The sequence below is a fragment of the Zootermopsis nevadensis genome, unplaced genomic scaffold (genome assembly GCF_977971745.1).
Source record: "Zootermopsis nevadensis isolate Lab colony 2312 unplaced genomic scaffold, Znev_1.0 Znev_ptg000015l, whole genome shotgun sequence".
NCBI classification, from domain to species: domain Eukaryota; kingdom Metazoa; phylum Arthropoda; class Insecta; order Blattodea; family Termopsidae; genus Zootermopsis; species Zootermopsis nevadensis.
The window spans coordinates 8,560,857-8,587,356 of NW_028259147.1; the positions used below are offsets into that span (position 1 = coordinate 8,560,857).

Consider the following 26,500-nt stretch of genomic DNA (forward strand, 5'->3'; position numbering starts at 1 on the left):
GTGCTTGTTTGGTCCAAGTTCAACTAATACAAACAGGCAGGAGACTTAGATTCCAGGTTCTTCAGTTATTATGTGTTCTTTGCACGAAGTTGATAACTAGAACGCATTATGTGCTAGTCGTGTCTATTCGTCTGTCCGGTCGATTCAGCTTAAGAACCACTTGACGGATTTGGATGAAATTCGATATGGAGTTCGTGCCGTTGTGCACGACCTCAAAATCGTCCTTTTGAATATTTTACTAGCGGTGGTAACAAAATGACGGATGAGGAAAATCATGTGGTAAGCATTGAGGTACTGCGATGTGGTGGCCAAAGTAGGAAATATCGAAAAGGCGGCTTCAGTGAGTGTAAATGAACGCATCAAAGAAGGCAAGAAGATATTACAGTAAAACCCCTCAAGTTGGACACCCCTTTATATTGGACAATTTTAATTGGAACCGGCGAATATCCTATAATTTTACATGTCCACAATACCCTATATCTTGGACACCCCTTTATCCTGGAACTTGAACACCCCTTTTGTTGTAAGTTGGACAGGTTCATGCACTTAACTTTGATGCTTCTCAGGGAAACTTTTTAAGTTACATATTTTGTTATTTTGAATTTCTGACTGATGAATGCCTCCTCTCTGGAGGATTATCTTATGGACATTGAACCCATCATTGGAATGCATTGCAAGTGTTTAATTATTCTTTTGCTGAACCCTTAACTGGACTACAGTATTGCAGAAGACACATTTTTAACTCCATCAGTACTGTGCTTGCATTTGAGTTCAGACTGTATTAACAAAATGGAATTTGTCTTTTTGCGATGGGGAAGCGAAAATTGGTGGAATAAACTTTATAAAATGATATTGAGACTGGGGTGTAATGTGCAATACATGGGAGTGGGCTTCAAAAGATTATTATTATTAATACTATTGTCATTAATTCTTAATTCAAGTAAGCCTACAGCAGTTAGTGTATCTATTTAACTAGATTATATTGTCATTATACCACAATATGATTTTTCTCTTTCCCTCTATCTTGGACACCTCTGTAAGTTGGACACATTTTCGTGGAACCACAAGTGTCCAACTTAGAGAGGTTTTACTGTATATATATTCTGTTACGAAATACACATTCCGAGCTTGTTTAAAGAAAGAGGCAGCTGTGGTGGGACTATCTATGATGTCGCCAAGTCACAATACACGTGGTGACGGATTCAAGTGGAATTTAGGTCTTTGAGGCCAACGTGGTATGTTATAGCGGTAGAGGTAAGGCACGATATGCGATATGAAGTTACACCGTTAAATAAATACGAATCCCGCACTCAGTGTGAACACCTGTATTTGACGCTGTGGAATTTTCTACCGCTGTATCTTACCCTACTGATACCGCCTTGGTTTCACGGAACCTTCTCGCAACATCGCAGTCTCTTAGCCGTGACACTCTAGACGCGATAAATGGTCACTTCCTGTCCGCTATGTTCCAATCCCAATTTGACAGCACGTGCAGGTGGACTTATTTGGTTGTTGCCCCGGGCAAATCTTAATTTGTGTCCATTAATAAACTGAAGATTTCTAGCACAGAACAATGAACTAAGCTGTGAACAAATCACGCCACATTCAAAGCTGGAAATACGCTCTTAATTGACCTAATTGCATAATAGAACAGGGGTGTACAAAGTCTTCTAGTGGATCTTATGTGAATTCGGAACAGCCAATTTTAAGTTCTGAAAGTAATTTTACAATTATTTTTCTGTAGATCAAGAAAGTATTTGGGAAGAAAAAACCATGCCATTCGGGGGTGAGGGTTAGTTTAGTTTCTTACTCAAGGGTTAAAACACTTGAATGAGACATAAACTAACCCTTCCGAAGGGGGGTTAGTTAGTGTCTTACTCATTAATTTAAAACGCAACCAACCCCCCCGGAGGGAGGTTCGTCAAGTATTTTAACCACCATTCGGGGGGGGGGGGTTAGTTTAGTTTCTTACTCAAGGGTTAAAACACTTGAATGAGACACTTAACTAACCCCCCGAAGGGCAGTTAGTTTAGCATGTTACTTAAGATTTCAAAACGCAACCAACCCCCTATTGTTTTAACCCTCAATTCGGGGCGGTTAGTTTAGTTTCTTACACAAGGTTGGTTGCGTTTTACAAACTTGACCAACCCCCCCGTAGGAGCTCTGAAAGGAGCGCCCTGCTCTAGTAATTAAAAAACAACAAGAACAATACAGGGTGACTTGGTTAATAATTTTGAAAGAAAGTGGGATAATTCAAATGAAACAAACAGCAGTTGATTTTTCTTCCACTCATGATGTTTATGACTACGGTATGAATAACAAAGAACTGAGTAGCCTGAAAACGAAACTACATTCTGTGTGAATGAATGAGCTACTTTAATTATGCCCTACTTGATATTCAGTTTATGAATGACGCAACTCGTTTCGTTACCATAAAGAGCAGGAACGGCACCAGACCGGGTTCATGCCTGCCAATATATAACCCGTGCGTGTCATTTATGTGACGTCATGACCACAAGCAAATGGCGGTGCATAACATAACAGAAAGTGAGACTCTGATACTAGTTGATCAGTTTAAGGAAAAATCTTGTTTTCTGCTCCTCTATCTCCATTTTCATCGTCGTATTCTTCTCATGTTTCCCCTCCTTCTCCAGCTTCTCCTATCTTTATTTTTCTTGTTTGTGCAGTCATCTATTTACATGCATTAGCCCTTCTGACGTCTTCCTACTCAAAATTAATTCTAAGGACAATTTTTCTTCCACACGCGCTGTACGAATCTTTGGAAGACGGATTAGTCACCTTTCGGATTAGAAGTCAAAACATGTGTGCATGCTCCGAGCTTGCAGTGTTTGGGCGGCCACAGAACATGTGCCCTGTTTCTTATGGTTTTTGTAATTGTGTTGTGTCAGGATTGTATATTTACATTTGTGAGAGATTGAATAAAACCACGGAAACACAGAATCTGGGTTAATCATTTCCATTCTGACTTTTTAGTGTAAGTAACCTTTTTCGTAAGACCTGTATTTGTTTCGATGGCAGTGTATAATTATGTTATTAACAAGGAATTCCATAAGGAACTCACAGAAGTTTATATTCCTACTGCAGATTTCGAGACCTCAAATCTTCTGACGTCAATGTTTAGGTACTTCAAAGTTTAAAATCGAAAGAAAAGTAGAACGTGTTTCAACCCATAGGTTAATGTCCTGGGCGAGTGCATTCATGGCCACACGATCGAATCCTACTCTGGGTACATTTTTGTCATTTATTGCCTACTTTATTTCGTTTAAAAGGGATTGTTGATTGACTGCAGACTACTCAATAGAATAAGGCAAGAATTATTTGCTGCACTGATCTTGCCACACAAATGAATAAGCTGAGAGCAGAAGAGAAAGGTATCTCGTGCACAGTATGAAGAAGTTTAGGTATCTTTTGCTGTATACCCTTCCTGTCATACATCTGCGTTGGTTAACGCTGGTTAAAATAGGAGGGATTCCTGGATGAAGAACGTTTTTGGTAAATCATCTTAATACTGAAAATACTTGTCATATGATAACTTATTCTTTCTAGCTCATTTAATAACCTATACGACATGTATACCACTAATGTTTACAGCAACACTGACTCTAAGTTAAAGCATGTATTAAGAACAGGAAGTTAATAAAATACGCGCAGTGTGAGGAATTCAAAGATGTAAATTCAAAACAAACAATTTCCTACGTGATCTTGCACCCTTTTTAAAGATGAGTAAAAATCTAACACCAGTGATCTTTATAAACATCTGCAACTGCAAGGTCGCTACGAAACAAAACACAAACTGGAAAGTTTGCTGCAGACAGATTTTATGATATTTATTTGCTCATTCTGTCAATATTAACCTAAAAGTAATTTACAGCAACGGGTTGAGCAGGTGGGTGGTGCAGAACGCAAGTGAAAATAATGGCGAAACTCTGCAGACCAACTACAACTTCCAAAACAAGTAGGCTTATTTCGCAACTTCTTCGTTTACGATTTTCGTATCTCATTGACCTCGTTATTAATTTATTGCAGATATAAATCTATTTTTGTAAAGATAATCACACTGCACTGAGTAATAATTGTGTATCTAGTTAAAGTTTTACCACGTTGAACCAAAGTGACAAAAATTAACGATCATTCCTTAATGACATCTTTTATTTTATGTTATGTAAAAATTTCTTGTACGATAAATATCTTAGGGAATTTGATAACATTCATTACTGGCTTCGTGTAAACTAAGGGTTACATTTGAACGATACAATCAAAAATTGAATTTGCTTTATGAGTTTTGGCTTACCCCTGGTGCTTGAGTAAGCACTACGACATGCAGACTCATGGGAGAGAAAAGTTAGACTTATAATTATACACATTCTTAATCTTGGCTCTAGATGGAGGTGAGTGGATGGCTTTTGAAAACTGTTCATGAAATGCACTCATTTAGAGAAACATTACGTTTTCAGGAGGGTTTAAACTAAAAGTAACGATTCCATGGAGCTGAGTTTGACACTCATTCAGGCAGTGAAGAATCCGAAAGTTTATTATCGTGTTCGCAAGAGCCTGTCACCAATCCATATCCATTCCACACCTTCCCATCATATTTATTTAGGATACATTTTAATATTATCTTATCATTTACGCCTTGTCTTCCAATTGTTCTTTTATATTCAGGCTTTCCAACCAAAATTCTGCGTGTTCCAGCTCGTTCTGAAGAATCCGTCCAAGTCCGGAGCCTTATGAAGCATTTCTGTCATGCTCTTTTTTGTACGGCGAGGAGATATTAGCCCCCTCTTAACTCTTAAAGCTATAGTACTATCCCTTGTCGGCTGTCCGCGACTGCTTGTTCAGTATCTTATCAGCTATTCTCCATATCTGAAGGTGGCTGGAGGTCCACAACTTGAGGACTCACCATCCGTTCAAAGTAAAACCATTTCGAATTAAGAGGCGATCGTGTTGGTCTAATGTAACCTCTAATTTACTCACGTAACTCAAATCGAATGTTATAGATTATCTAAAAATTAGCTCATTATACAAAAAAGGCAAATAAAATAAAATACATAACTCACCAAGATGTGAAACGTTTGTTTGAACATGTTTCTACACGGTTAATATTTTACAAAATGCAAAAGAATACAATAAATTTGTCACCGTGTTTGAATTCTGATTAGCTTTGTAGTAATCGATTTTTTTGTATCTGCAGCTAATGAGACCAGTGAGACAGGCAAATAAAAATATTTTCTCCAGTGCAACGTCATGCTAAGCGTGTAGCGGCGAGGAGGGGCGCCACCATGCATTTTAATCTCGACATTAGTTGTAGATTAATGGTCAACTTTATACTCCCGACAAAGGAGACAATGGAAGGCCTAAGCGTTTGATAGGAGGCTGGATGTGCTCCGTGGTCGGTCGATGGCATCTCTGATATTGACATCTGAAGGTTCATCGCAGTGAAATTCCATTCCTGGACCCGGTCCAGAGTAATTTTAAATCAGTTAGTGTATCAGTGATCCAGTTGGTAATTACCGGCAGCAGAACCAGTCTGTACATAATGGCGAAACCTGTAATCTCCGTGATCCTTCCGGAAATTAGATCCCGTTTGTCCAACTCCACTTCACTGTTTTAAGAACCTAAGCTTGCGAGTATAACGTCGTTATAGAAGCACAAGACAAAGTTTTTCTCTTGCTATTGTTTCAGTAAAAGTTTTAAACGGATATTATTTTACATGTTTTGTTAAGGTCTTTCTTTGTTGACGAAGATATCTTTCGCCGTGTTGTCAGTTTTTGCCTCAAGTTTACGTATGTTTGACGCGAAGTCTTAAATAAAAAAGAAAGCCATTGTGTTTCTGGTAAATCTCTGGCTTCGAGCCGAATAAGAATACATTTCTTGCAGTCCTTGCAGCTCATGCCAGGTCGTGTACTGCAATTGCTGAAGACGCATTATTTATTATCTGATCTTCCTTGAACACTTTGCACTCTTAATAAATAACATATTATTTAACCCAAAGGTTCATCACTGTCATCACAAAAATCAGCAATTAAAATAAGGCTTGAAATTGTTAAAACTAGTTCACATTTTCGCAATAAGTTTTTCTCTAAGATCAGTTACAGTTACAGCATTGTACTCCCATTAAAGTCTTAGTTTCTCAACCATGAACTTTTTAAAAGCAACTATCGTTGCAGTTGTCTTATTTCCTTCTTACACTTTTTAACCGAAATGTGAAGAATGGAAAAGCTCACAGTAAAACTTCTGTTTGGAATGACTGATTCTTGTGTTATTTTCTGACTCTTTATAAACTGTAGGTGTTACATGCCACTAAATGAGATGAAAAAATGACGATTAGTAGGTAAATACTTCTTAGTGGTAATGGTCTCTTTCGAGGTAGACTACCACCTGCAGTCACCTACAGAGACAAGATTGAACCACGAAAAACCTAATTGTTTATTTGCTAATTTTATGACGAGTCAACAGCTGAGGCAATGCAGCGTGCAATAATAGGATGATTTCGAAATGAATAATCGGAGATGTGGAAAGAATTAGACACGGTCTGCTATATTGGGCGAAGAGTACAGATTGTGAAGTTCATATCTGTAATTTCCGTTGTTATTTTGTCTTCAAATTCCGTTTTGTCCAGCCATCTTCGTGCTTGTATCTACAGTGAGAGACGAACGTGATAGTGCGCTCTTGAAAGCAATCTTCTGAAGTTCATTCGAATCTGTTGGTTTAGTTTCTAGACGTTTTGGATAGGATGGGGTGGAGAACAGTGAATCTCGCTCGGTGTCTCATGTTTCACCGCGTCGCGTGTGATCTACCCAGCGTAACACACTTTCTATCCTCCGCGCTGTCCTGTGTGGGCGGGACACTCGTCAGACAGGCTCGGGCTGTATAGCAAATTCCTCATGCACACTTGAATCAGTTTTCTTTGCTGACAAATGTAGGGCATACATCTATGTCAAGGACGTGGGTTCGATTCTCGTTTCGTATAATTTTTCCGTTTAAATTTGCGTTTGTTGCATAGTTTGTTGGAATGTCTTGAATTCTTCAAGTAGAAAATCTTCCAGTACACATTCGTGATATTGAAACTTGGGAATAAATTCCGTTGGAAATGTGTTTGAGGTTTGTCATAAGTGATAATAACGAACTGAAGAACGGGTCGCTTAAGTGCTAAGTGCTAAGATAATAACGAGGTTGTACGTGGGGCACACATGAACTAAAATGAATGACTTGCGGAAATTCTATGTAAATCTACGGGTTATGTTACGACATTTTGTCAACTACATTTATATGACACGCAACGAGATGGGGAAAATTTGTTTATCATGACTAGGAAAGAATTTAAAAGGAAACCATCACAACCATATTATGCATGCATGCTGATGAAACGAAAAAGTGAGATAAATAGGATTACCGGCTCTCTGTCAAACGCATGATCATTATTCGAACATAATAAATCCAATAACTGGGACCATAATCTTTTTTAACTTCATTGTTTATACCTAAGATGTTATATAGATAGTTGACTTCTACATATCTTACAATCATAGTGAATTTTGTTTCTTTGTAAGCCTAGTAGCCGTCGAAACTCGGACGCACATACAGACAGGAAGATTAAATTAATTAGATAGATCTTCGTAGACTTTGATGAGATCTTAACGAATCTTTGCTGGTCGAGGTTTTGCGGGAACTTTGTTAGAATTCCTTCGGAGACATGGCTTAAACATGAAATTCTTATCAACACAGGAATATAATGACACTTAGACAATCAGTGACGAAAAAGCAAGCACTTCCAGTTTGAGTTATTATTTTAAGTGGTTGACGTGTATCAAGGAGAACTACGGAACAAAATATATTAAATTAACTCCAGGCCCGTGTATATATATATATATATACACACATACATATATACACATGAGAGAGGGATTAAAATACCATGTGATTATGTAAAAATAAATTATTTATCATTAAATTCAAGACGTATAGATTTTCAGTTGTAATAATATTTACTTAGGTTGAACTGAAAAAAGAATCCAATTACACAACTGCTGTTACGCTGCTGATATTGAATAGCAATAGGGATGCTGGATTAAATAAATTATCATAATACGACTGCTAATTTTCGGGCAAGGATTCGGGGTCAATTACTGTCATTCATATGCTGTTCTTTAGAAATAATAACCCATATCGTAGGAGTTTACGTTATATAATAGCGAATCGAATTTATGTACACGTGTAGAGCGTTCTGTAAAATTATATGTGTATGTTATAGTATCGAGTACCGATAAAGCAAAGCACGCCATTAAATATCGTCCTGAGCCAGTTCCAGCCACTCCCATTCTAATAACCTATTTTCCTAAGACCCGTGTTTCTTGGGTGTTCAAAGCGATCGCTTCAGAAGAGCAACGGAATCAAACTATGCGGTAGGCCTAAATCTCTACTTCGATGTTACCACTTTTGGACGAAGCAGGTGCAGTCTGGTAGATGTTTACCGACGTTTTGGAGATGCCTGTTACGTCACTCATCAGGGTAATCGTTCTGGCAAAATTGTGAACTTTCATATCTAGTTAATATATCCTATGTAAGATTTGAAGTTTTCATAGCGGTGAATATGAAGATTTCTGTCTTCTGGGTTGTTGCGGTGTGTAGTATGGTCGATGTTAACCAACGTTTCAGAGGTCATACGGCCTCCGTCACCAGGGCGATGAATATCCCTGATGACGGATACAGTATGACCTCTGAAACGTTGGTAAACATCGACCAGACTACACAGCCGAACAACCCAGAAGACAGAAATCTTCAACTATATCCTACTGGGAACTACTGGAAATTATGTACAAAAGTATATTAATAAACCATATAATTGTCAATTTGTACTGAAAGGAAAGTAGACGTCGTTAGTTTATCCAAGAACTTGTTGTTTCCGTTGGTGTAGCCTTCAAACGACAAGAGCATTGCTAAAGTTTATATAAATCATTTACGAAAGGTCAAATACCTCGTAGCGTGCTAAATAAAATTGAAAGTACCGAAGATCCTTCAGAAGTCATGACAAATTGTCAGTGAGAAATTATATGACATTTATATTCATTAACTTAGTAACATGTCATCACATTATTAGATTAAACAGCCTTAATTAGTACTTACTTAAACCCCCTTAAGGTGATCCGTGAATCTGTTAAGTACAGCTACATATGGATAGTGTGCAGTCACTCAAGTTACGCTTACATATTTTGCACTTGAAAGATTGAAGTTTATGGACTAACTGACAAAGCGTAAACCATTCAGTCTTTCTTGTAAGTTTGTAGCTACTCTGCTGGTCGAGAAAACTCTGTTTTCACAAACCCCAAGGTTACTACGGTGTGCACAAAGGCCCACTGTTGTACTGTATCCAGGATGGTTCGATCCAATCCATCCTTTCACAGACTGTTTCTCCGAGGTGCACTTTAATGTTGTCCTCCCATTTGTTCCAAGTCTTCTTTTAAAGTTTAAGATTAAATTGTCAATGTATGTCCTATATCCCCTATGAATATAGTCCTGGAATTAGTAAAGTAGCAGTTAATGATCTTCCCAGCCCATGTTTTGGCCTCCGGAACAGCGGTCCTCGTAGACATTCATTTTGACATCCCTAGAGGCTGTCACCTTACAGACTGAAGCTCAGACATAGTACAGTTCGACTGGTTTTCATTATTTTTTTATTTTCCAAGAAATTAACTAGGCCTACATAACTTTGTGGTAAAATGTCTTTAGGAATCTCAGTGTTTTCATCGGACCCAAAGTGTTCAAACAAGTCCATCGTTAATACTTCCAAGAATTGTGTACCCTTGGATTTTCCACAAGTGTATGTATTTTGAAGTACGCCGGTTTTGCACCAAACCCTTAGCTTCATTGATCATCATAATTATTTCATCGTAATCAGGTTATATGACATTACCGTGACATAAATCAACTAATGTACTGAAGTTATGAAATTGGTTTCTTGGAGCAGACAGCTGTTCAGCGCAAAGGAGAATATATGGAAGAGGAAACTACAATAAATCTAAGAGACGTTCTGTCGCACTTAATTTAACAGGTAGTTCAACTCGTAGATAGGAAATAGCACACGAACTTCTTTCAAGTGTAGCAGCGTACTACGAGAAACGCCTTCTTACTTTGTATCAGAGAATAACCCATTAGACTTTCTGCGTAAGATATCTGGCCTATTCGATAAGCTTTTCTTACACCTTGCATAATATTCATGAGATAATTAGCTTAGAAGCGCTGGTATCTGTACTTCAGATCACCTTCCCCCCTATCGAACATATGCTCTTTATAGCATGAACTACTGACAGCGTAGTTAAATAAATTTAAAAACTAAACAATTAGTTGTAAACAAATGTTAATTGATTAGGTCCCCACGTCGTGAGTCTTGCCTCCAAGTGACGCAAAACAAGATTAGGTATGACCTTATCCCCTGCCCGCCTAATTATAAGAACGTTTTCTTTAGACCTCTGATTAGCATGTTTCGTCATAGCGGTCAAATATGCTTCCTTGAAACGTGAACATTTCTTTGTGAAACACCGGGTTTACCATATTCGTAGCAGTGACAAGGTATGATTATGTAACCCTGAGTTTACGTTGTGGCTTTATCAGTGTGGCATATGTATTACTTTTGTAGGCCAACAGTTTACTACCTAATGGCCATGGGACGGTTTCTACGAATTTCCTTAAGGAAGTTATTGAATGATTTCGATGGTGATTTATGCGTTTTGACAAACGGCACGGCAAGGCGAACACGGGATGTGGAAATAGTAGGAGCTTACTCATGTGCGCTGTAAAATGCCATAAGACAGCGTGGTAAAACTGGCGGCCCGCGGACCACATCCGGCCCTAAACAACTTACAACCAGGACTACGAAATTATTTGTTAATTTATTACTAGTTACTACAGACAAATATTGCCAAGAGAGGTTCCATTGTCCATGGGTCCAACTAAAAAAATATTCTTGTCCCGAGAGAAGAAAACGTTGGACCATCCTGCCCTAAGGATTCAATTAGTAAAATAATTACTTACGGCACACTATAGCACTTTTCTTTCCCTGTGCGTAAGCACCACGAAGGTCCACAGCAAGAGTGGATTTAAGGATCCACGGATTCATAACCTTGGTAGAGGATTCAGGAATATTATCCCCGTGTCTAAGTCCACGAAGGTGAATTGAGAGAGTGGAGGTTAAGACCCACGAATTAATAAACTCGATACGTGATTCAACAAAATTAATAGAAGTTTACTCTGTATGTAAGCACCATGAAGGTGCGTACGAGAAGTGAAAGTAAAAATTTACGGATTCTGAACCTTCGTAGCAGACTATGTACAGCTGAATGTCGCGAAGGCGCAGCTATTCATATCGGAAAAAGTTATAAATAAACGTTGTAGACCGTAATGAGGTGTCCGTGTATTTTGTGGCACGTTAGACTTTTTGTACGTGCAATCAGCCGTTTCTCAGAAAACTGATAAAGCCCGATTTAGGCGTCATGTACAGTAGGAGTTATATTGGACAGATATGAACCAATAGTTAGTTTAAGCCAACAGTACCAAATTTAATGAAAATCCGTTTGGTGCTCCGTAGATATACAACGTATGTGTGTGGACAGACGACCACGACTTCCCATACTGCATTTATTTTATGCACTTTATGCAAAAGCCTAACAAATAAGATTCTTTTAGTTAAAAATACATTTTAGTACCAAGTTTTAAATACTGTCGTTATTATTTATAGAATGTTTCCACGACCAACAACTGTCAAAACCGAAACTTGTTTGTCACCTTTTAATGGTGACCTCGAAACATGAAATTTAACCATAATGAGAGGATTAGCTTTGGAGATGAAGCATGTGGGTGGATAAATGAAGTTGCCGTTGTGATTTAATTTTGTACAGTTTATAAGAACGAAACTAAAATACGTTCCGTCTATTCGATGAAGGCTAGTGAATATTTTGTTATGTTAAATGATGTTATATGTTCCCATTGTCTTTATCCTAGGTACATGACTTAACTTTGAACTAAGGAAATTCATATGTAGTTTGTATGCAGTACGTAGATTTTCCAAGAACCATTTTATCGATTGTTTTATGTGTTCGAGTCGAGTGGTATTCAATAGCTTAGCAGAATCGTGCCAGAACATGCGAGTAAGTCGGACTGTTCAGTTTCCTGATATTTGTCATTGAAATGAACAAGTTTATGATAAACCAACATAACAAAGACTTATGAGTTACTTACGAGTCACACAGTGTGGACAAACATACGTATAACATACTATGTAAATGAATGATTCACATTCTTTTTTATCACTTGAGATTCTTAAGGTGATCAAGAAACTCAGCTTTTTCCATGGAAACCGAGGGTGATAATAGAATTAATTAAAAAGATTGTGAAGTTGTGAACCAGGGATTATTTACCCTCGGCGGTCATAGTATTCAAATGAACGAAATTGGCTTCGTACCTACCTACCTACCTACATGTCTTGCCGTTTAATTACGTTGAAAACAAAGTAAATGAATGCTAAGGTAAGTAGCCTAACCGTATGGTTCATAATCACCCTTCGGCAGTTGTTATTATTTAGTTGGTCATAGTATTCCACTACTTTCGTGAAACCCGATGGCGTAAATTGAAGGAAACCATTAAAATGAGTTTTACAGAAATAGGCTGTGAAGTTCTGAAATAATCGTCCTCAACACAGTCTTCACCATGAGACGTTGCATGTGCATTCATGACGAAAGAGCCAATTGTGTTCTGCCGTGCCGCGTTGTGTTTATTTGCGTCGTAAAGTATTAACAAAGGATTATTTTGTTTTGGCTTAAAACGAACTTAATTGTGCAATGGAAAATTCACGAATAAAATAGAATATCCTAACTCAAATTGCAATGGGAAACAGCACATTTCTTCACACATTCGAATACCGAGAGTCCATAATGTCTGCATTTAGAAGTTATAACCGCGTGGTACATTAATAATAATTGGGATATTATAACAAATTACTTTGTGATTTTGCTTCGCCCATTGTTTTTCACCATTTATTATAGGTTCAGTTCTATTGACAGTCGTTCAACATTAGGTCTACAAATATTGCTCTACATACAGTCAGATATTATCGTTAACAAAAATGGGTGTAATTCACAAACTAATTGGTAAGATTTTCGCTGTCGGCCACATTAGATCATACTTTAATGTGCGAAACAAACACCCCAGGAAATTAAAATACAGTTTAAAATAAACGCAATGTATGGGGCATCTATTACTGCCACATTCGGCCGAATAAAAAAATGGATTTTCATGGTCCACGCATTCTGAATTTCGACACCAGACGCAACTGACCGATGAGAGTTCAGTCTTCGGCTGATTTACCCCCGTGAATATACCACCCAGTATCCTCTGGAAAGAGGTTTGGTTGGCCCCCGAGCCGGTCTGAACTCGGTGTTAAGAGAAAAATTCCAGCTTCCTACGTGACATTTTGTTTTGTATTCTGTCAAATTTGAACCTTATTGAATTCTTTAAGTGAACGTAATAAATGTTAATGTAATTTAGTTTGTGTTATGTGTCAATCTATGTGGTCTGAGGTCCGACGGTAGTGAAGATTTCGATGTTGGTCCTTTGGATTTTAATACCGCGTGGATTTGTGAGTAGATACCAACGATTCGGAGGAACATACTGCCTCCACCCACATCACAAAATTCGTTTAGTAGGTTTTGAGATATACGTATGGATAAATGTACGTTACATCTCTGATGCGCGTTCTGTATGCAGGGAACGCTTATGAAGAGAGGTCCGGTGTCAAGAACACAGTCCGTTGTCCCTTATAGGCTTATTTTACAACAAGGACTTGTGAAGAAGAATGCAAACCTAATGTTAGTAATTCGGATGACAAAAACTATCTTTATCTTCTTTGCAGCTCCATTTCCTATTAATCTGAAGTTATGATAACTCAGTAGGGTGATTGGCTACGGTTTGCCATCTGGGCTTGGATTTCCGGCACGGACACATCTAAACGTAGGTACAGCCCCACCCAGCACTCAGCCCCCTGTCCAGTAAGTACTTGAGCTCTTTCCGTGGAGAGTAAAGTGGCCTGAGTGTGAAGATGACCGCTGACCTTCCTCTATGGATTGTCGAGATTAAGAAATTGTGGAGCTTTGCCTTCGTTATCACCATACGCCTTAATGAAATGACGCTTGGGTCTTGGAATAACTTTGCGTTCTGTCGTATGCAACAGCGACTGAAAAAGATTATGTATCGCTCTTGGTTTTAACTGTACCTACTTGGTTTCTAGCCACGGATCTCTCGATGTGAGGTTACGATTTAAGTTCTTGAGTAAATTGGAGCTCATAACTGCACAGTTGTTACACTGCTTATTATAAAGCAGAGTATGATTTGTTTAGAAATTATTTAGGTCAGTGGCAAAAGCACATTTACGTTCTTGTTTGAAATAAAGACATTAATTGTGCAGCCCTCTCGTTTTTTATTGCGAAAGAATAGTGAAACTGAAGCGAACGATAGACAAGCACAGTTCTGTAGCTGTCTTTAGCCTCTTTTCAGGACCGTAGGTTAACATAGAGGTAACGCAACTAACTTGTTTTCAAGGGCACCTGCTGTCGGGTTGCCGGCTGTATTGACTGAGATTTACCGTGATCTTCCTCAGAATTTTGAAAATACTGTCGTTATAATTTATTGAAATAGGCCAACACTGGTTCCGATTAATTTCATGATTATGGTCGTTATAAGTTTTATAACCTGTGTAGCTTAAATTATGTCGTGTAGATAAAGAATCAGTTGCCCCCCGTTCATCTTTGTTCCTTCGAGGCAGAAATTACATTGATTTATTGGGCCTACGTATGTTTTTAAGTATTTCTAGATTTCTGTTTGCTCTGGAAGCTTATTCAAATGTCATTTAAACCTACAAACCACAGTATCAACTTTAAGTACGACCTGCTGTAGTATTCAGTAATTCCGTTTTTTTCCCACGGTGTTTATTTATGAGTTTCGAACGATTATAGGAATTAAACAGTGATTATTTTCCTAAACAGCATAAGTCAGTTGATCCTTGGTTTTCCTTATTCCCTCCAACAAAACGCTGGGATCATAAAGGTTAATCAAAGTCCTCCAGTTGTGTATTTAACTTAAATTTAGGATCAGCGATTAATTTATTATCTTTTGGTTTAGTACTTGATATTTATTTTTTGAAGTGCATGAAAAACCTGGGAGGAAATTAAAACGCCTGCTTTCTTGAAAATGTTTGTCTGTGACGAAGCTAGCAAGAAATACAAATTAATTATAAATACACAGTTTAGTGGTCACTTTCGTTGCATAACTTCCATTAGATTTTGACTAATACATTAAATTATTCAGATATATATATAAAAGTTTTGCACCGTTGCCATGTTTGTAATTGTTAACACATAAAAAGTTGCATGAAAATATATTTAATTTATTTTCATACACCTTTTCACATTCCAGGTTCCAATCTCTCATTAGTTATCGCCATAAAACGGAGCCCGAACTATAAATGTCATGTGATCAATCACTTTACTTTCTGCAAGAGAACAGTACATGCCAGTAACAAAAGCTTAATGTTTTACGGAGAACTGTTAAGACACGAAAGGACTCAGTACAATAAGTGGCGCTAGTATTGCGTACACGTGACGATCTTCGTGGCAGGAAATATAAGGCATAAAGATTGTCACATGAAAGTCAGTTGATTGAAAGTTATTAAAGGATACAGACACTTTTATGTTCATACCACACGGTCGTTTTTCCTTATAGAATCACGAAAGTTGGCTGAGAGTGCAGTATTGCAAATGTGAAGGAACATATGCAACGAATGGGTTAAAAATGTAATTCTTCAAGTGCGATAAGGGGACGACGACACGTGAAGCTTCCAGGAAAAATATAAATTGAACAGGGAAGCCCTATAGATTAAACTGTCAGAGCTACGAAGTTCAGCAGAACAAAAAATCCCTTCTCCAGACGGCCCTGTATGGCGCTGTGTTACCTTGAGTCGCAGTCAGTATTATGATCAAGGTAACAAACCGATGTAGGTGAATAACCTTGCCGGCGAAGACAAAAAGGTAAACTTCATAACGAGCAGCTCAATGTCAAATGAACCACATTTCGGACGAAATGTAACTCCGAGGTCTTGTATAATAAGTTACGGAATGCAGAACCGGTTGTTTAGGGCCGCGCGTGTCTTCTTGCATTACGACGCAGTCGTATTTCCAATGTCAGGAAACACTTTGTGGAATTACTGTGAATCGGTGCTCGAGATTCTCACTCATTCCGGCAAAACCCGCGTCATTTAAGTTGGCGTCTCAGACGGGAAAGGGTTAGTGTCACATGTTTTGCGCGTGCCCTACTTAGTACTGTCGTACAAAATACCATTTCTCTGTTTTACGAACAGTATGACGGCGTGCACGAGAGCGAATAGCATGTATGCTTCATGTCCCACCCGATCCTGGTCTACACGCGTCATCCTACCGCCAAGAAACTCCACCCTCTTAAATGCTTAAATATTAATCTGATGTTGTAAAACAGTATGCAGTTTGCTGTGTCTTATTCCTTATGATTTCATGTAAGTACTCTTACTAAATCTGAATTATATTTAGCTAAGATATTGATTCTGTTTTTCATATATGTGTCTTGCAGAGACTCCTGAACTTCCAAGTTGAAAATCCCATGCCAAAAAATTTGCCTAAGTCCTAGGCCATTTGTAACACTTCATAACATGCTAGTTCCTTACAGTTATTAATCTTCTACTCAAATTCAAACAAGAAGTGATATTTATGAGAAGTTTTGTGCATTTTGGGCCATTTGGTGCTACGTAAGGTATGCGTTTGACGTAGTGTTAAATAACGCAAGAATCAATCAATCAATCAATCATAAAGATCCATTTTAACAATATGTGTGTGTTTCTTATGTATTTCATGAGTTCTGCATGTCCTTTACTTTTCAAACTTCTTTACTAAACTGAGCTTCGAGTTCTGGTTCTGATATAATTTCTTCCTGATTGTGGGAGTACATACATATTCGGTGCGTAGGCCTGTGAAGCCTATGTAAGAGAACACAATCTATGGTGGTGATGTCTTTTTATTCCGGGACTTTCACTTTTTTACTTTGTCCGGAGATAGGGATTAGCTCTATCTAGTGGGCCCAACTGTGTAGGAACCTGAAGACGGAGATAATGTCCCATCTCCGAAACGTCGTTTTACGTTTTATATTTACTACACGATGGATAATATCCAAGAAAATTTTTATTCAATTGAATCTTCACCATCGTCAAGAAGTTTTAGATTTGAAATACAATCTATGGTTCAAAATGTGTACTATGCAATGACAACGCTAGATGACAATGTTCTATGTTACAAGTGCTGCTACCATTAGGCTTCTTTTAGGAGTACTACGGGTGCCGAAAATACTTAAATAACTTCGCTGTTATTGTGTAATGCTGTAAGTTGAAAGTGAGGGAAGGGAACGCTGGAGGAAAAGAGGGAAGTTGGTAAAGTATAAGAGGGATAAAAGAAGTGAAGCAAGGAGATAAGCGATGAAGATTAAATTTCAACGCCCCTTTTTGTATTATTGAAAGTAATACTGTTATAAATTATTGCGTGGATACCGATTTTTCCATAGCGTATGTATTGGAGAGTCTTTCCCTTGAATTATGCACTGTGAAGGCCAAGTTCTATGAAAACCAAAGATTAATTACGTTTTACGTACTAGAACACTGTATTCCCTTCAGCCGTAACGTTTTAAAATCGCAGGACAAATTCTAACATCTAATCAACTATTCCCCTTCCCCTAAGTTCTGAAGTTACTAATTCAACAGCAAGGTAATACACTTGTGGCGGTGTTCAATTTATTACTCTGGTCGTATTGGTTTGGCGTTTAGGTTGTGTTGTGTGCATGAGATTCCCAACTGTCAGCATTTTGAATGCACGGGAAAGAAGACTAGCCTTTGGTCAGACTTTGTAATCGAGTGAAATGTGCCTATGAACGGGACACACAAAACTTCGATGTGACAGAAGAGATAAGGAAAGCGATACTCCTTGGGCGTATCAAACCTCTAGGCCCAGAGTTTGGAGCTGATATTAGTTGATGACATGAAGTATATATTAAGCCACGCCAGAAGAATACAGAGTAATCGTATGAGAATAGTGAATGAATTGTGTATGTGAACATTCTGACAGTGTTTTTTCACATCGGCTTACTATTCAGACAAATATAAATTCCATCTAGACAACTGTAAAACAGTTTGTGAGCGATCATTATCCTTCGGATTCCTTAGAAGCAGGGAATTTTTTAACGAGCTGAGCAATTATCAGATTTTCAAGGAAGACCTTGTGCAGTGGAGTTTTCTAATATATTTCTTTCCCTTGAAAAGTAAAAATATTTCTCTTAATAATTCTAGTTTCTAGACTCACTCTATGTTATTTCCCCCCTTGCTCGCTCTACTAAGGCCTTCAGCGAACTAACACTTTTCTTCTTTCGGGTGTGGAAATGGCTGACTGATAGGTTTCGTGCTTAAGGTCAATCAGCTTCCCCCACTCTTACTCAGTTCGCCACTTCTCGTTCGACGTTCCGGAACAATTTATTAATAATTAATAGCAGCTATGTTAATTGCGTAACGGCCAGTTGAAGGCTGTTACAATATCCCACCCAACAGGTGTATGTTGTTATTGCCGTAATTTGTAAAATAGTGTGTCGCGTGTTAATTAATTTTCCTTGAACATAAAAATAACAACACAGTTCAGTTCAAACACGGCAATACTTCCAGACAGATGTAACTCCTCTACAACTTTCATTTCTGGTATGTTTCAAAATTATATTTCATTATTTCAATATATTATTTTATTTCCTATTAATATTCATTTAGTCTTTATATTATTTATATTATTTATATTACAGGCTGATACAAAAACAACAAAAGAACAACATCGAATATGTTATTAAAATGGAATAAAATCTGGAAAAGAACATCGTTTGATATCTGATAAACATCTGATAAAAATGTACGCTAAAATAATATATAGAAATTGTATTTAAGAAATTGTATTTAAGTTATTATTGATTTGAATCTTTATATAATTATATACACCTGAAGATAGTTCTTTTAGGAACTGAAACATGTCGTGAAAAATGATGGTCTAATGTAAATCGAATATTTCGATAAAGAACATCATTTAATATTTTAAATATTTTAAATGTTAATTATTGTAGTATTTTAATATTTAATAAGAATTCATTGTGATTAGACGGACAAGATTTAAACAATATATATTTATTATATCACAATATGACGCAACTTTACCATCTCACATACATACAAATTAATCACTTCAAAGATTCTGCTGTCCCTTGTGTTATATTTTCTCCAGTCAGTGTTTTAATGTAGTCTGTGTTATGAAAATCTTTGATACGTACGTAGCATAATGCAGTTGAAGAGCTTCAAGACCTTCTAAAAGCAATATTCACTTACGGACAGAGCTACCTATTTTAGATATTATTACGTAGTACGAACGTGTAAATTAACTGACAGACTTGTAGACAAACTGGCCGATTAACTAACTACATAACCAACAGACGTGTGAAATAGAGGACTACAGGATTTCTCATAACTTTGAGAAGCTTACGAATTATATATTAGGCCTATATGACATTAATTAGTGTTGGTATCATTTTTTCGGCGTAAATAAATGGATAGTTTTGACTTTTAACGATATGAATAATTTATTAAATAATAATTAATCACATTATTTGTAATTACATAAAATATAATATTAAATATCAATGCCACTTCAAACAGACATTTATCTCAAAAATCGAGAATGAAAAGAAGAAGACGACGGGGTGATAGTTTTAATAATATAATAAAAGAATGAGGAGTAAGATAAAGAGAGAAGAGGACAGAGGAGAAGAAAAATAATGAAGAAGAAATGGAGACACAAGAGGAGAGAAGAAAACAGCTCTGTAATCTCTGATATGGGATGCAACACTTACCAGATTCTGTCTAGCTCCTGCAGAGAGTCAATCACCCTTTGTTTCACAGCTACGAACAAAAGCTAACAGATGCAATGCCAGGCGTGCGGTCCACTTTTGGTTGGTGAAAGTGACAATGAAGGGGCGGTGGTAACACTGCTTCACCACGACTAATATAATCTCTCGGACATCCGTTAGTTTCTCCTGTCACTTCCGTAGTTCTAGGATATGCAGCCTATTTTTAAATTCTCATAATCGATATTGATTGAACTGAAGAAAATTACACCACATCAAAATTAGATATTTGGTTTCGGAACTTGATATTAGACTAATTTAATTTTGACTCTTATCTGTCTATCATAAACCATAATTTACTCGAGCTCAGTGGAACCTGATACAGGTAAATCTCTTACCATGGTTGTTTCACACCTTGAAGACATGTAGGCGATTGTGAGATGTTATGTTTTCACGAATATGAAGATGGTAGCCTTCTGGGATATTGGGGCGTAGTCTCGTAGAAGTTAGCAGACGTTTAGGAAGTTCCTACTAGCCTCCATCATCGCTCAAAAACGTCGACCAACTTCTACGAGACTAAATGCCGCAACATCCCAGAAGCCTGTCGACGTCATGTGAGCAACCGGAGGCAAATCTCCTTGGAGTCTTAAACCTTGCATTAAATTCAGGCAAATGTTCAACTCAACGTTTTGTTCGCTTTAATCCCGAGGAAAAGCCCTTTTATAGGCCACGGTTCATAGCGTAAAATTTAGTAAATTGTATTAGATACCGGTCTCATAACTAATGAACTAATTCCATCACTTCTGACTTTCAAACAAAAGTCTTTTACACATTTACTATACTTGTCATCCGTAATACATTTATTTTAAACCATTTTTCCATGCCTTGTATGTCTGTATTTAATGAAAAACGAGTTGAAACACTTTTATCTCTATGAAGTTTATATTTACAATACATGGATATCAATACCAATGTGGGATGGTAACTTGCTAATAATTCATTTGGAAAACACACTGTCATGCATTCAGATTTAAATATACATTTGTATTCTTTTATGTGTCCAAGGAAGGAACTGTCAATTTCAGCGATACTTTGTTTCAAAAGAGTAGAATTGGAGGCCAGCCCGTCTCGGAATTTCCTAACTCACTATCGATACTGCAAAGTCGTGAGATGGGAACAACTCAATCGGCATTCAGTGCTTGATCCTGAAGCTTTGTATGGTAATACATTCTTTTAATTTAACACGGGAATTTGTCAAAAATTGACCTTCATGACGACAGCACGAATTATTTTGCTGGGTGACGATAACTGATGAATCATCGTAATGAAGTATGTGAAATTTGTATGGTTACACAGTATGAACAAAGAGACGGAAATATTTATGATCAGGAGGGTGTTGAAGCATTTCCAATCTCATTTCCCTAAGAATTTGGTTAAAGGACACATTTCTCGACATGAGAAACGCTTGCATCATTAAAGGGGGTTCACCAGTTCTGGCAATATGGACGGAACTAAGAAACTGTAGGATGTCCAGCTTTGGGTGATGAACCTCGGGTTTTTATGTTTCTAAAAGGGCACAAGCTAAATATTTCAAATCCTTGGATTCTCTGTAACCACAACCATTTACCTATACGGCGCATATTTGTTCACAGACTACGTAATTTACTTCCAGTCGCTCGACTCGTCTTAGTAAACTACGTGATGCATATTCACATGAAACCTTCCCGCTGACGGATAGACTGACTAAATGACGGACATCCGAATAAATTATTGATAAATAGACTGATTTGCTTAATGAAAAACTTTATAACTGTCTGTCAGACTAGCTGATTGAATGAGATCTGAGGTTCTTACGGTGGTGAAGGATAATCTGAAGATGGAGGCAGTATGTTTCTCCGAAACGTTAGTACACACCTGCAAGCCCACACGGAGTCGCTACCCAGAAGACCACTATCGATGATTAGCTGGCTAAACACTGCAAGTGACGTACTAAGGAACTCACCGTATAGCTGAGTTGAAGAATGGCAAATTACTTAACTGACTTTCTACTTCACAGACCGCCTGCCTGACTGAGCGGCTAATCCAATGACTAGCTGTTTACCAACTTTGTCCTTGCTGACAAAAACCCATACACTAATCGTAGATAAAGTATTAATACAGTGGCCTACAATTGGGTGCAATAATTAGCCAGTTCAGTCCAATTTCTGTATTCACAGTCTGTTTCTGCCGAGTAACATCAGACGTCCTGCATTTTCCTTCTTGGTCTTCCAAGTGGACGTATTCCAAGAGTTGCCCTTATCATATTTTTAGGCATTTCTTGTTTGACCCATACCAGCTGCAGGACCAGCCTACTACTATAATTCGACTAACATAATCATACTAAGTGACCTGTGTGAATAAGGACGTTCCTCGTTATGTAATATACTCCGTTTCCTGCTTACTTGAACTCTGCTGCCTCCAAATATTTGCCTTAGTACTTCTTCGGACACGTTCAGCTTATGTTCTGCCCTCGTAGTAGGACACCTCGTTTCACAGTTATACAAACTTTCGATAACAATTGTTTTATATGACCTATAGCTTAATTTGTAGAGTAGAGAAAACAACAATCATTTTGCATTGGCATCTTATAATTAAACTGATTTTAGGAAACGTAGACACAACGATGAGCATTATTATTATTATTATTATTATTATTATTATTAAGTGTTCTGTCTTACGACAGGTCCATTGCTCTGCCCAAACAGAGCTGTCCCTATTCTCGGCTTCTCGCTTTAATTCCTGGAACGTCATCTTCTTTCCTTGTTTCAGATCGTCGGTTAGGTGCATCTGTCTTCTTCCCAGTCCTCGCTTTCCTTCAACCTGGCCTTCGGTGATATCACTCATAATATGTCCCAGCCAGTTAGCTTTCCTTCGTGTAATCGCCTGCAGAATGTTTCTTTGCTCGTTGACTCTCCTCAATACTTCTTCGTTGGTCACGCGATCCGTCCACCTGATCTTCTCTATTCTTCTCCAACACCACATTTCAAAACTTTCAGGTATTTCTGTTCCTTCTTCCTGAGTGTCCAAGTCTCTGCTCCATACAGCGCGACACTCCATATGTAACACTTCACTAGTTTCTTCTTCATTATACAAAATTTTATTTGTAGAGGCAAAGGAAAACTGGCGTACGCCGGTAAAAGTGGTAAAGCTTAACATGAGAGTTGGATCGATTTCTAGATTCTTTTAAAGATTCTTTAGAGAGTGCAGAGGTTATTTTAGTGTCGAATGCGGTGATCCTGGTTGGGGTTTCAATACATGATTAACCAGATGTCACAATAATATTGCAGCACCTATTATTTTATGAAGTAGTGCTATGTAGTGTTATATGTTGCAACCAAAGATGATCACTTTATTACATAATTTACTTCGAACAATCCATGAATTATTTTGTGTTTCTGTGAAGTGTGTGGAATTATATGTGAGTACTGTGCACAAACTAATAGGCATAATAGGCCTGTGGTTATTGTTAAGAAATCTGGACGAAATATGTAGCACAAATAAGGAAATGGAAATATGCGCTATACACAGTTTCGATGGGGAAACCTCATTAAACAGATCCAAACGTAGATTGGAGATTAATATTGTAATAGATCGTAGAAAACAAACGTAAGAAATGGCAGGTTGAATTTAAATGACTCAGGACAAGCTCAGGTGGTGGCCTTTTGCGAAGTTGCAACAAGCCCTTGGGTTCATTAAAGCCAAGGACATTCTTATCCACTTCATTGTCAACTTAGAGTTTAACTTTGGATTACGATAAACTCCCAGGGCGATAAATCGCCCTGATGACGTAGGCAGTATGGCCTCTGAAATCGACCAGACTACACAGCGCAACAACCCAGAAGACAGAAATCTTCATAGTCACCGCTGTGAAAATCTCAAATCTTGTTAAGGCCTGTTTCCCTGCCTATAAACGTGTGCGTGTTTATATTTGCTGAATCGGAAGATGTTCTGAAATTGCCATTCGAAACGGGAAGCAGAAACGCCCGTCCATTTTACACGCATGATATCGCACGAGAGCTAGTGTCTGTTTCGAAGTCATGCCATTGTCTTTTTCCCATGAAAACTGAGTGGTTCTGGAAGAATGGCTAGAGAAAGCTGCCAAAGGAACCGTTAAATGATGACATATTCAACTTCGGCGTTGAGATTTCAGGAGTGTCTTGTTCTGAATGAAAACAAAAGGCAGTTTTAAATGCGGCATTTTGAGAAATGTAACTCTGTGGGTGAAACTTGACTTACCAACTGCCCAACCGTCTAACGTACTAAGTGACTGACTGACGAGCCCAGAGAATGACTGAATGTTGCATCATGATACGTATATGGTCTTAGTTTGAATATTCGACAGTTATTCACTCCGTAAAGAAGTGTTTTGCTTTTATGAAACTCGAAGTTTTATAACTTGGTTCAAGAAACCTTTAAATACGACCCTAATCTGAGCTACTAGGACCCAGTGCACATTCCTTTGGTTTTTCTAAATGTTATTTTAATATTATATTTCCCAAGTGATTATGCCTTTTTAGTATTAGTATTTTATACGTATTTATTGTTTTCTCACATCGTATGCCACACGCCCTGCTAGTCTCGTGGTTCTTGGTTTAATTATCTTAACTTCATTAGGTGATGAACGTAAGCTGCAAAGCTTCGCAGTTTCTCCATTTCTATATTACGTCATATTCTGTACGTCCAAATATTTTGTTTCCTCTGAGCATACACAAGCCACGGATATACAATTTTAAATGTCATTGTCGTCGAATTTTACGTTGTCCTGTCTACTTAAACCTCAATCTCTTGTGCTGATCGTCTTTCAAGCACTCGGTATGGAAATGTAGCGGTGACACAAAATTTTTTATGTTACGGACTGACCGAATACGAGCCGGATGCTGTTTTGATTGTATACAGTCTTTGTAAAATCATTGCAATGGAGAACAGTCACGATCGGAAATGAAGATATGGAATGAGGCACGGGCAGCGTTGATGTTTGCTGGCTTGTATAACCCAAGGTCACTAGTTTAAAACCTGCTGTATTATGAAATAAAGACTGATGTTTTAAAGTAAGATTGTTTAACGGTTGTTATGCAGGACTTAATAACATAAAGAATTCGAAGGCATTGAACATTCGCCCTGTGTTATCACGTGTCCACATGTCCACGTGTAATCGCTCCACCGGCGGGCTGTTCCGTAACTATAGGAAGGCCTACATAATTAGGTCAAGTGACACTGTCGAGACATACAAGCATCTATATTTTAAGTTTGTCACACACTCATTTCCGTAACTTGTTGTAGTTACTGTATTGTGAGTCATTCACAGTGGAAACCAGTTCCATAAAACTGGAAACTACATTTTTAGCATTTTATCGAAAAGTGTCGTTAAAATGAAGGTCACTCACAGTCACATGAAATGATTGTTGCACGGCTGTTGTAACTTCATAATGGAAGGTGTCGTTTGTTATCAATAATACATTAAATGTTCTACAGATAACTTTTAAATACGGTGCACCCAAGCATTTATGTAATGCCTGACGCATAGCTTCATTAATTCAGGCACCTGCATTGTTTGAACGCTCTGTAAAATGAGTTGGAACAATGGACTGCAGCGAAGCGCGTCTGAGCTTCCGATTATGAAACAACAGGTTAAATAACTTCAAGAACGAGCAAAGACGGGTGGCCTCCTGGCGGCTACTTGAAATCTAACTTTTTGTTTGATGCCAATAGCTAGTGAACCGTAGGAGCTAAGCAAGATATTTGGTATGGAGATTACAAACACTGTATGTCAGTGCTTCCGAAACCTGAGTAAATTGCCCAAAAAGGGGTAAAAGTGGTTTTTCTTTGGGTAACGACACACCTCGGATTACACATTAAAATTTACCGTAAAAGTGTAGAAGTACCCTGAAGAAAGCGATCAGTCATTGTGCACCGATACTCTAAATACGCCATACGCTTGTTATTAGATTCAATCATTTTTTCCGCGTTCGCATGCACGTGGAGAATTGAAAAAATACATCTACAATTACCGCCCCCCTAAATTAAAGTTAGTGAGTCTAGTTGTCTAGACTAAACTTTAGGTGCAGTGTTTTGCTAGCTATGGCGGTGTGAGGTATGTATCGCGCTGGCTGTGTTTATAAAAGGTAATCTTCATTATATTATTTTTAGTTTATTTAAAATAATATAATGAATATTCAAATCCTAATTTTTACTTCTCATGTATGTTTTCTGTGCAGTTAGTGTTTTACCTACAGTGGGTAAAAAGGACTTTGTAATAAGCGGTTTTGGGTAATGAAGGAAAACGTTTGGGAAGCAATGCTGTATACTGTCTGGTGGCTTCCACTGCCCCGTCTGGGAGATCAGCTGTTCTGTGCTATTTCTTGTCAAATAACACACAAGATAGCAATGGCAGTCACTTCTTACCTGTGCTAAAGTATGTTGAAATAACACTTCTAGAAATGTTTCTGGGACAACA

The 26,500-nt window shown here is 37.8% G+C and overlaps 2 protein-coding genes across 7 annotated transcripts in view; one reads left to right on the forward strand and one right to left on the reverse strand.

Moving 5' to 3' along the window:
* The window catches only part of LOC110833276 (trehalose transporter 1-like protein), a 41,541-nt gene extending 19,455 nt beyond the window's left edge, over window positions 1-22,086 (reverse strand). Inside the window, exons 1-2 of one of the 5 annotated variants that reach the window (XM_022071124.2) lie at window positions 21,922-22,060; window positions 20,014-20,262 (exon numbers count right to left, since the gene is read on the reverse strand). The gene's annotated coding sequence lies outside the window, so the exon portion shown is untranslated. Of the gene's footprint in view, window positions 1-20,013; window positions 20,263-21,861 lie in introns of all 5 variants that reach the window. The other 4 variants (XM_087349186.1, XM_022071123.2, XM_022071121.2 and 1 more) reach the window with 4 other exon arrangements.
* Zyx (lipoma-preferred partner zyxin) overlaps window positions 1-26,500 on the forward strand; it is a 110,866-nt gene that overhangs the window by 24,629 nt on the left and 59,737 nt on the right. The gene's annotated exons all lie outside the window — the stretch shown is intronic.